We start from the raw sequence: 12,483 nt of genomic DNA, 5'->3' as shown, positions 1-12,483 counted from the left end.
TAACACAGCCACATCCCAACTCTGATTAATCCAGAAAAATATGAGCCAATTTCATAGATAAGTCGATGTCAGCCCAAAGACAAATTTTGTTTCATCTGGTTCGAAACCAAGCTCAGCTAAATCAACAAACCATCTCAGTTTGTCCTAAACCAAGCCCATCACAATATGAAGTTTAAACACCAATTTTCTTATAGCCCAATCCAGCTAAAATCTAGTCAAAGCTCAAAGCCTACCACAGCAAGTCTTGTGATGAGCACATTCCAACAGAGACTCAGACAAGAGAACAATATGTAACTCATACCAGCATGTCCTAAAAAATACATATCAGATCCTCCAGAGGAAAAGCCTTGATAACAAAATGTTCATTTCATCTAAAACAGAGACAAGGCCAATCTAACCCAGAGCACAGACAAGGAATGAAATGGACAGTGCAGGGAACTGGCAAACCCAGGGTTTACAAATGCCTAATGGAAGACTATATCAGACTAGCACAAAGCTAAGTCCAAGATCAAGTTAGCCCCTTTTTGTCCTATCCTGCTCAGCTCTGGGATATTTAAGTATATCTATGACCAGGATCTTTCTCAGAGACCTCAGGCCAGATTATAACTTAAGATACCAGAAGAAAATCTATTTAGACCCACCAAACCCATAACTCCTTCAGTGCTTTGGCTAATGTGTCCAAATCCAAAGCCAGAAAGAGCAGTGGTTCTCAGAGTGTGTGATGGGATATGTGGAAGAGGCACTGAGAAGGTGATGGCAAGGAGGCTTACTCGCTCTGGAATAACCAATGAAGCTTTTTCAAGATACATATATTTGTAGCAACCAGGAATAGAGGCGGAGTTTTCAGAACATGTGTAGTTTAACACAGCCTTACAGTGGCCAATTTCTTTCCCTCATGCCTCATACACTCCTCTTCTCTGATCAGTTCTATTTAAGTAGACAGTATTACGGGTAATTTCCATAAACTCTTTGATCACTAGGCAGGACAACAGACTAATTATAGAGTGACCACACATCAGGCCATTTGGGGCAAAGCACAGCTCCTCCATTTCTAACTGGGTGACTGTACAAATGAATGACCTGCCCAAACCTTCTTATCTATACAATGGGGATTATAATATTATCTACCTCAAAGTGTTGTCATGTGGTTTCAATGAGATAAGGTATGCCATGTATGGCCCAGAGGAAACACATAATGGATGTTGGCTTTCATTGTTATTGGAGAATTGTGGGAAATTGCATGTGAATTTCTTCTAGAGATGAAAATAATAAATTTAAAAGAACAACTTTCAGATTGTTTGGTTTTTCTAATAACAATGATACACGACTGTTTCTGTACCATAGACATTCATATTGTTAACATTGAGAAATGCAAAGATGAAGATTCTAGCTCATCCTGGAACTACTGGGAGTTGATCGTTTCCTAGGATGCATGCAGAAAACAAATAGAAAACATGCTTTGGGACTATCAATAATCTATTGGCAGCATTGCTTCTTCTGCAAGCCAAGAATGGTAGATAGCTAAACTCTAACGAAACGTCTGAGAAAATGGTTATATTCCGAGATGTTTCTTTCTGACACTGTTTTTTTTTCCTTCAAAATCTAATATAATCTAACAATTTTGAGATATAATAATCCATTAAAAATCTTATTATTTTCAGCTTTATTAATTAATCAATTCATTCAAAAATAGTTTTTAGATATATATTATAGAGTAGGCCTCGATCTTACACTGAAGATAAAAAAAAATGAATACAATACAGAGCTTGAGAGTTTAGTTGGGAGACACAAATATATAAGCAGGTATTGGGACAACAGTGTGCTTAACTTATCTTCTAGAAGAAACTCTACATGTCCTCTCTACCCCATCATGCTAATTCCAAGGAGAAGTAGATCTGACATAAGGGAATCCACAGTGATATGCAGTTGGAACATAACTCTTTGGGATGGCTTGTCCCAGAATGTGCATGAGTTAAGACATGACAAATGCCTCTTCCTACTATTAATGAGATACTCCTTCTCTAAGAAGATCCAAAAGTGATCAGGAGGGAGCACATGGCAAAAAGAAAAGATCTGAACTACTTAAACTGCCTCCAGTCTGGGTGAAAGGAATTCTCAGGATCCTTGTCCCTACTCATAAACTACCATGGATAATCAGGACACTGAAGGGCTTGTGGGCTGAGCTATAGGTAGCAACAGGCATGCATCTACCTGATAAGTTTGCCTCTGAGTGCTGACTCTTTAGAGAACTGCTTGAGCAGCAGTTAGATCTGGGTGATTTCTTTGTAACAGATTTTCAGGCTCCATTGAGCATGAGTCCAAAATGGATGTCTAAGAAGTAGGCTCACCCTGGAATCTCAAATATAACAGCATTTTCCCAAACAGTGTTCAAAGTAACACTGATAAGGTCATTTGTCATTCATTATGAAGGGACCTCTATGTCTCCTGAGACAGAATTGATTCTTGAAGCTAGAGAAGATGCCTTTAAAAATTGGCAGAGCTCAACATGAGGATGGTGCTGCTACCCAGTCTTTGTTTTCCTCTCTATGATATTCCCATTCAGGGCTGACACTCTATCTACTAAACCAAACTGGTTGTTCCATATTTGATTATTGGTGTTTCATATTGAATTGGGAAATTAGAATCCAGAAGATATTTACATATGTGAATCTTACACTCAAGAACAATGAGTAGTCTGAAGAGCTCTGGAAGTCATGAGCATATAAATTGGAACTATGAATGTGCTTGCATAGCATGCTGGGCTAGGTGAATACAGTGATAAGAAATGAGGGTTAAGGATGGAGTCCAGGAGAACATCAGTATTTTTATATAGTTTGATAGAGAAAGGAATCAAAAAGGGAAATAAAACATTTCTAGAAAAGAAATTGTCATGAGTATCAATTGGGATGGAGATGGTAAGGATAATAGAACTGAAATTAGATTTATCAACTAGAAGTTTTGTGGTGGCTTTTATAAAAGGAGCTTAATGGAAATGATTCTAGAAAAAAAGTATTATCACAGAAAAGAAAAGAACTCTTAGAAATTAAAGCACATGGATTGGGGGTTGTTGGGTGAAAAGAAGGAAAATGGTTAAGATGTATGAACTGCCAGTTATAAAAACAGCCATGGGGATGTAAGCACAGCACAGGGAATATAGTCAATAATATTTTAATAATTAATATGATGTCAGATGGGTACTAGACTTATTGGGTGATCATTTCATAAGTAATATATATGTGTAATTACTATGTTGTACACCTGAAACTAATATAATATTATATGTCTATTATAATTGAAAATATTTTTTAAAATGTAAAAATAAATGAGTTTAAAAAATTGAAGAACCAATAGTAAAATTTAAAACATTCAACAAAATAAATAAAAAATAAGATTGAAAACACTGCTTTCAGGGAGTAAAAAGATAAGAAAAAGGTGAGGAGGAAAACATATGCTAAATAATGGACAAGTGCAGGAGGTCCAATATATGAATAACAAATTACAAAATGTGAGAACATAGACCATAGGGAGAAGAAATCACAAAGAAAATTTCCTAGAATAAAGATCAAGAATTTCTAGTTTGAAAAGAGCTCTGATTATTTGAAACAAGGCCTAAAAATAGATCTCCAGCAACCCCTCTATTAAATTTCATAGCATTTGGGACACAGCAGATTTCATGAGAGTCTACAGGCAAAAATAAGGTCAACAAAAAGGAACAGAATGGCCTTGGATTCCTCAACAACAATATTTGAGTTTAGTAGGTAATGGAGCTTTCAAACTTCTCAAGAAAAACAACTTACAACCCAGAATTTTATACACAGCCAAACTATCAATGAAATGACAGGATAGATTAGGGCATGTTCAGCCATGCATGATCCCAAAAAGTTTACTTGCCACAAATATGTTCTCAAGATGGTGCTGGAGGAGCTTCACCAAAAATGAGGAAGTAAACCCCTCAAAATGAAGATATGATACCAAGGAAAAAGGGAACTCATCTACCATGGTTAATTTTACATGCCAACATGGATAAGCCTTAGTTTTTAGTCATGTAGTCATAGATGTTGCTGTGAAGATACTTTTTTTAAAAAATGTGATCAACACTGAAATCAGTAGACTTTGAGTAAAGCGGATCACCTTCCATAACATGGGTAGACCTCATTCACACAGTTAAAGGTCATATGAGCAAAGATTGAGATAACCTGAAAAAAATCTGCCTCCACACCACCTTGAGATTCAAGAGCACAATATTAACTCTTCCCTGGGTCTCCAGCATGCTGTCCTGCTCTGCACATTTTGGACTTACCAACCTCTACAATTATATGAGTCAATAAATTCCTCTCTTTTTCTCTCTCTTTTTATGCATCCTTTTGGTTCTATTTCTCTGGAGAACTCTGACCAATGCACCAGCTCAGGATAGAGGCAAGATAATTCTTAGGATGGTAGCAAAGTCATGTTCTAGGACAACAGGCATGGAGATGGCCTGGAGAGCAGCCAATCCAGATGGGAGAACAAAGGTCTCCTAGAAGGATTCTGCCACTGGGGAAAGAGAAATTGATAGCTACCTCAATGTGATTGACACAGGAGAGTTAAATCTCACCTTTAAAATAGAAAATCAATGGATAATGATGAACCAAAATATAGCAATGTGCATATCATTTATTATAGAAACATGGAAATGTATAAATGTCAGGAGAATTACCTAAAGTAGTTAAAAGGGTGGAGACTAGGAGCTGTGGAGAATGGTGGGGCAAGAAATGTGAACATCTATAGAAGCAACCATTGCAACCGAATGAATGACCAAACAGGCTATGGTCATCTCTCTCTTCTTTTCCCTTCTTTTCCCTTCTTTTCCCAGCAGGGCATTAGTCAGGGGTGACCAAATGACTGAACATCAGGCTGTGTGTGGGTGATCAGGCCTGGGGTGGGGTGGGGGGGCAGTGAGGGGTGACCAGGCCAGAAGAGGGGGGAAGTAGGGTTGACCAAGCCAGCAGGTGAGATAGTAAGGGGTAGGGGCAACCAGTGAGAGTGATTAGGTCAGCACAGGGGGCAGTTAGATGTGATCAGGCAGTTAGGCAGGTGAGCAGTTAGGAGCTAGTGGTTCCGGATTGTGAGAGGGATGTTCCACTGCCAGTCGAGCCTAAACCAGCAGTCAGTCACCCCCTCAAGGGGTCCTAGATTGGAGAGGGTGCAGGCTGGGGTGAGGGGACGCCCCTTCCTGTGCACAAATTTTGTGCACTGGGCCTCTAGTTTTGTTATAAGACTTTTAGACAGTTTGACTTTTAAACTATTTGCTTCTATTATTTTGAATATAAATTTGTAATATTTTAAAAATAAGAGGCTTCATATTTTACTAAAAATTCTGCTAAGGAATTCTGCAAAGTTTGTTTTATTATATTGAGCAATTAGCACAAAGGTATGCCATGTTGTCTTTAAGAGTAACAATCACATGGGCTAGATATCAATACATGGAGATATTTATAAAATAAGGCTAAAAATAGAAAAGGTTGAAAAATAAAAAAAGCACAGAGAATTTATAAATTTTGAAAGAAATGGCCAAAACCGGTTTGGCTCAGTGGATAGAGTGTCGGCCTGTGGACGGACTGAAGGGTCCTGGGTCCAATTCCGGTCAAGGGCAAGTACCTTGGTTGTGGGCATATCCCCCGTAGGAGGTGTGCAGGAGGCAGCTGATCGATGACTCTCTCTCATTGATGTTTCTAACTCTCTATCTCTCTTCCTTCCTCGCTGTAAAAAAAAAAAAAATCAATAAAATATATTAAAAAAAGAAAAAGAAACACCAAAAATCATTATACACATATGTATACACAAAGCATATTATATATATATTTACAAACATATATATATATATATATATATATATATATATATCATGTAGTAATTTACAAACATTGAAGACAACACCAAATATACATATATATGTATATTTGGTGTTGTCTTCAATGTTTGTAAATTACTACATGATATATATATATATATATATATATATATATATATACACACACACACACATATATATATATAATGTAGTATACATTTATATATACATATATATATATATAAATGTATACACAGTTATAAAAGAATGCCTAATATTAGGAGAATGATTTAAACATTTTTGGATCATTAACAAAGTGGTATATTACATGGCCCTTAAAATGAAATACATGAGCCCAGCCGTCATGGCTCCGTGGTTGAGTGTCAAGCTATGAACCAGGAGGTCACAGTTGATTCCTGGCCAGGGCACATGCCTAGGTTGGGGCTCGATCCCCAGTGGGGCCATGTAGGAAGCAGCCAATCAATGATTCTCTCTCGTCATTGATGTTTCCATCTCTCTCTCTTCTTTTCCCTTCCTGTCTGAAATCAATAAAAATATTTTTTTACAAAAGATGAAAACACATGAAGACTGTAAAATATGAATAGTGCGTCATGTTGTTACATTTAGAATACATTTAGAATACATGTTGGTTATGATGGGGACTATGAAAAATATGTGGATAAGAGCTCAAAAGCAAATTTTACAAATCAAGTACAGTAATGTTAGAAACAGAGTAGATTAAAGGAGACACAATATAACAAATTAACTGGAAAACTGTGAAGAGGCACTAGGTGAGATAAGGGAAAGAACAGAAAAGGTTGAATTGAAGGAGATTTTTGTGTTTGCTTGTTCCTGGGATTTTTTATTTTATTTTAACTTAGAGATGAGTGATGAAAGGAGGAAAGGAGAGAGGTGGCGTGTTGGCATGAGGGGGCAGGAAGGTGGGACTTAGAGCACAGAGAGAAAAGGTTAGCATGGACCAAGGAACTGAACTACTGTAAGACAGGAATGCTCCTAAGAGGTCACAGGTGCTGGATTTCATTTAATACAGCAACTATGATTTCAGTATCATGTTCCTCATTTCAAGCCTGAGGCTCAGAGAGGTCATATAACTTTCTTCCAAAATCTGTGTGCTTGGAAGCAATAGAGCTGGAATGCAGACTTGTACTTAACAGTATTTGTCTGTGCTCTTTCCACCACGTGACCCTTTGAGATAGTGGGAAAGATGTTGACAAGTCTATAAGTGGGAAGATGAGGAGTTGAAGTTTTGAAAGACTAAGTTTAAACATGATAATCCTTTTTGTGCAATTTTCTTGCACTGCAGGAGTTTCTGGGAACTTGATCTCCCGGATTCCATTCAAAACACAGTGCTTGGCATAACAAAGTACAATACTTAACTCTGACATTTCTTTATTTTACTGTTTTTGTATCATCAATTTGCAAACTACCTAACTGTTTTTAAATAATGGCCATCTTATATTTAGGCAAGTGGATGATGAGACTTCTTCCTTTGACTTGTGTAAAGGATAAAGATCCTTGAATTCAAACACAGGGGTGATAGTTCCTTTACTGTAAAATGACTCCTGCAGAGCAGAGGTACAGAATCAGAGAACAGGGAAGCCACTTGAATGACAGTGTTGCAACTGCATTTTGTTTCTAAGAATGTGGTGGGCTCCTGTGGACATCCCTTCCCATGCTTAAAGGGTGAGACCTCAGAAGAAGGGGGAGCTGAGATACTGCCAGCATGGTCGGGCAGTCTGTCCAGCTGCATATGCCTACCCACAGGCCTGTGCTCCTTGGAGCTTGTAAAGTAGCAGAGGTCAGTGCAGAGTTCCAGGGAGTCGGATTCTCAAGTGCCTCTTGAATATGACATTAAGTATGTTTGGGGTGAAAGGCAAAGATTATCTACTAGTCGGAAGCCCAACGGTCAATTAAGTCCATCGGAAGCTGAGTCTTCCTGAAGTGGGGAGGAGGGGAAATATACCGGCATGCAGACCTCAGAACTGCCATCCCCTTTTAAATCCTGGGAGGACTTAAACCTGCGTGTCTACATCTCCCAAAGTTGCTTCCAATTTAATCCTCACACCATGGACATCTTTGAAGTAAAATGATCTGGAGAGGGAGCTGAACAAATGCCAAAACCTTTATCAAGGGCTTTGACAGTGCTGGGAAGGGAAGGCAGGACCGACACCAAGAGTGAGCTGAAGGTGAGAGGGAAAATTATAGAGTTGCAGGTTCTCTGTCCCCACGGTCCTGCATGGCTCCAGGGGCAGGTAGAGAGATTAGTGTTGGTTAGTATTCTGGATACTACTACAAAATAAACCAACCCCAAATGCAATGACTTGAAACAATAACTCATTATCATTGATCATGGTTCTGTGGGTTGACAGGAGCTCAGATGGGCATTTCTCAGTTGGGGTCTCCCATATGGTTGCAGCAAGATATCAGCTGGGCTGCAGTCATCCAAAGGATCAGTTGAGTTGGATATTCAAGATGGCCACTAACATGGCTGGCAGTTGATGTTGACTATCATCTGGGAGCTCAGATGGAGTTTTTAAATGCAATATGCATATGTGTCCTTCCCATGTGGTTTGGGGTTCTAACAGCTTGGAGACTCAATTTCTAAAAGAAGTGGTCCAAGATTGAGCATGCCAAAAGGACTCAGACGAGGCAAGTCTTTGTATGTCTGATTCTTGAAAGTATCTGAATGTCACTTCTCCTTCTCTTTATTGGTCAAGAGAAGTAATTGAGGCAAGCTTATATTTCAGGGGCAAGAATTAGATTATACTTTTCGATTTCAGGAAAGGCATGCTTATGTAGGGAGGTAAGGGACTGATGGAGGCTATATTTTAAGAGTCTACTGCAGCCTGAATACACATCAGCCAGAGCATGACAGTGGTGGGCCTGAAATGTATGTATGCAATGAAGTGCAACAAAAGGTTTATTAATGTTTATTATGCATCAGCATCTTTGCATACATTATTATATGTAACTAGGGGCCCAGTGCAGCAATTATTGAAAGGAACTGTGGGCCAAGAGGCTGCAGTGGGCACAGGGACAGGTCTCAGCCCATCCTCCGCACCCCCGCATGGCCCCTCCAACTGCAGACCCTGGTCCCCTGTCTTCCTGCAGCCCCACTCCAGCTGTCACTGCTCCCATGCACTGACAGTGCCAGCCTTGCTTGCGCCTGCTGATGGCACGAAGCGATTGGGGCTGGCACCATCAGCAGAAGTAAGCAATAGCTGCTGCCCCAATCACCCCTCAGGAGCAGGGGGAGGAGGAGAAGCCCTCAGGGGTGATGGAGACCTGCAGCTGCAGCTCTCACTTGCTGATGGTTCCAAGTGATCGGGACCAGCACAGGGCATTGGCAGCGGGCGTGAGTGAGGCCACTACCATCATGGATGTGAGAGGCAGCTGCCAGCCCCAATTGATTTTCTGGCTCTAGTTCTTCACCCTTTCTTGGGCCCATGCTTTTTGCACATATCTTTTCAGTGCCTGTCACATGACGAGTATGTAGAAGATTACTTTCTGTAACTTGACTTTTGGCTTGGCCATGACTTTCATTGGTCCATAGGATGACAGTAGTTGTGGTGCAAACAGGGTTTGAAACGTACTTGTGTGGTTGGCTATGCTTTACGGCATTTTTGTTCTTGCCATGAGAAAAGTTTTTTCAAAGTTGGCGTTGTGTCTACCACCTGGAACCCAGAATAAGAAATATGGAACAGACCAGAGCCAGCTAGATTTCTAACTTAATGCACGAGATTAAGCCCAGCCCAGTCTAGGTCATCCAATTCCCAGCTAGCTGACCATAGATGATAAAAAAGAAATGCTACTGAGATTTTGTGGTTGCATGAAGTAGTTGACTAATACAGTAGGCATTACTAGCTTTATGTTCTTTTCCTGGGGCCCTGAGCAGTTAATTAACTTACCTGAGAGCCAGATTTTTATTTGAGCTGTGCTTACTTCACACTGTCTACTACACTAGTACTACAGGCAGGTGTGACCAAGCTCCTACACTGCCTCAAGGGGTGGGGAGTTGAAGGAGACTAATTTCTAGCGACGTAAGTGGGAAGGCTTCTGCCTATATTGCTTCCCTAGGAAGTTATTAGAGATTGTTGATGATATTTATCTTAGGGTGTGTGTGGGTTAGGAGGGGGTATTGCTGTGCTGAGTTTCACTGCTTCTTAATCAATCTCCACGGAAGAGATAAACAACTGAAAGAGCAGGGCCCATCTATAGAGCTCAAGCATGAAAGAGAATTGTTGCTGTAGTAACTGTCTTGTATGATTAACTAAAAGACTCAAAAGGGCCTGGGAGGGCATCACAGAGATTAACTCTGCACGTGCATGCATGCATGTGTAGTGTGCATGTGTGCATGAATGAGGAGGATGGGAACTCTGTACTCCAAAGCTCTAACACTTGATGCTCTTCACAGCAAGAACAGAGACATTCATTTAAGACTTAGCTTTTGATATTTATACAGATCAAAGCTCTCTCTTTTATATTACACTAGAGGCCCAGTGCACAAAATTCGTGCACAGGAGGGGTGTGTCCCTCAGCCCAGCCTGCACCTTCTCCAATTTGGGACCCTTTGAGGGCAGTCGGACATCCCTCTCACAATCCAGGATTGCTGGTTTCCTACTGTTCGCCTGCCTGCTTTCCTGATTGACCCTAACTGTTTCTGCTTGTCAGCCTGATTGATGCCTAACTGCTTCCCTGCCAGCCTGTTTTCTCCTAACTGTCCTCCCCTGCAGGCCTGGCTCCCCCCACATGCTCTCCCCTGAAGGCTTGTGTCCCCCACAACTACCCTTCCCTGCAGGCCCAGTTGCCCCCAACTTCCCTCCTCTGCCGCTTGGTCACCCCTAACTGCCCTCCCCTGTAGGCTTGATCGTTCCCAACTGCCCTCCCTTGCAGGCCTGTTCCCTCCCAACTGCCCTCCCCTGCTGGCCATCTTGTGTCCACATGGGGCAGCCATCTTTGACCACATGGGAGCAGCCATCTTGTGTGTTGGAGTGATGGTCAATTTGCATATTATTCTTTTATTAGATAGGTTGGAGGCCTGGTGCATGGGTCGGGGCAGCTTTAGGTTTGTCCTAAAGGGTGTCTTAGATAAGGGTGGGGATTCCCTTGGAGTATGGGGCAGCCTGGGTGAGGGGCCTGTGGTGATTATCAGGCCAGCCATGTCCCCTGACTACCCAAGTGGAGGCCCTGGTATCTGGGATTTATTTATCTTCTATAATTGAAACTTTGTAGCCTTGAGTGGAGGTCTAGGCCTGCCACGGTGTGAGGAAAGTTTGGCTTCCTCCATTACTGGAGAAACCCAAGCCTCCTGCTTGCTCCTTGGCCACAGACAGCTTGGTTGGGTTTTAATTTGCATACTCACTTCTGATTGGGTTGTGGGCATGGCTTATAAGTGTAGCGGAGTGATGGTTAATTTGCATTTTACTCTTATATTAGAGTGGATACTTGCTCTCTTAATGAATGATATTATGTAAATAAATGCGTGAGAGAAAAAGCACTGGGCTCATGTTTATCTTGAAATAATTTTAGATTTATAGAGAAGTTGTGAAGATAGTACAGAGAGTTCCCAATTCAAATCATCTTCCATCACCATATATTTGGCTACCTTTACCCTTTATGCCCCCCCCCCCCCCAACTCCATTCACTCCATTCACCTTACTGTTGTCTGTATCTATGAATTTTAGTTTTATGAAATCATATGGTTCTTAGCTTTTTGTGATTGACTTATTTCACTTAGCATAATATTCTCAGGGTCCATTTGTGTTGTCACAAATGGCAGTATTTCATCTTTTCTTCTGGCTGAGTAGTATTACATAGTATATATGTACCACATCTTCTTTATTCAATCCTCTAAGGTAGGGGTGTCGAACTCAATCAGAGAAGGGGCCAAAATCTAAAATCCAGCCTAAATCGCGGGCCGAATGGTTTACTGAACAGTCATAAACTGACAATGTCATAAACTGACAGCGGAGTGCAGTGATGACAGCGCAGTGCGGGCCACATTGCAAGGCCTGGCGGGCTGGATTTGGCCCGCGGGCCTTGTGTTTGACACATGTGCTCTAAGGACATTTTGATTGTCTCCATGTTTTGGTCACTGTGACTAATGCTGCAATGAACCTAAGGGTGCATATATCTTTGCATATAAGAACTCTCAAGTGTTTTGGGTAGGTACCCAGAAGAGGGATTGATGGGTCATATGGTAACTCTATTCTTAATGTTCTGAAGAACCACCTTACTATTTTCCACAGTGGCTGTACCAATTTACATTTCTACCAGCAATGAATGAGGGTTCCCTTTACTTCACAACCTTTCCTGTGTTGTTGATAATACCCATTCTCACAGGTATGAGGTGATATACTCTTTGTAGTTTTGATTTGTGGTTCACTAAGAGCTAGTAAAGTTGAAATTTTTCATATATCTGTTGACCATTTGTATATCTTCTGGGAGAGGTATCTGCTCAGGTCCTCTGCCCAATTTTTAATTTAATTATTTGTTTGGTGTTGAATTGTATGAGTTCTTTCTATATTTTGGATTTTGACCCTATGTTGAAGCTGTTGTTTGCAAATATTATCTCCCATTCAGTTGATTGCTTTCTTGTTTTGGTAAAGTTTTCTTTGTCCTCTCTCCGTAGA

The sequence above is a fragment of the Pipistrellus hanaki genome (genome assembly GCF_964339955.1).
Source record: "Pipistrellus hanaki genome assembly, chromosome: 12".
NCBI classification, from domain to species: domain Eukaryota; kingdom Metazoa; phylum Chordata; class Mammalia; order Chiroptera; family Vespertilionidae; genus Pipistrellus; species Pipistrellus hanaki.
The sequence above is the reverse complement of the archived record's forward strand: the minus strand, read 5'-3'. Positions refer to the sequence as shown.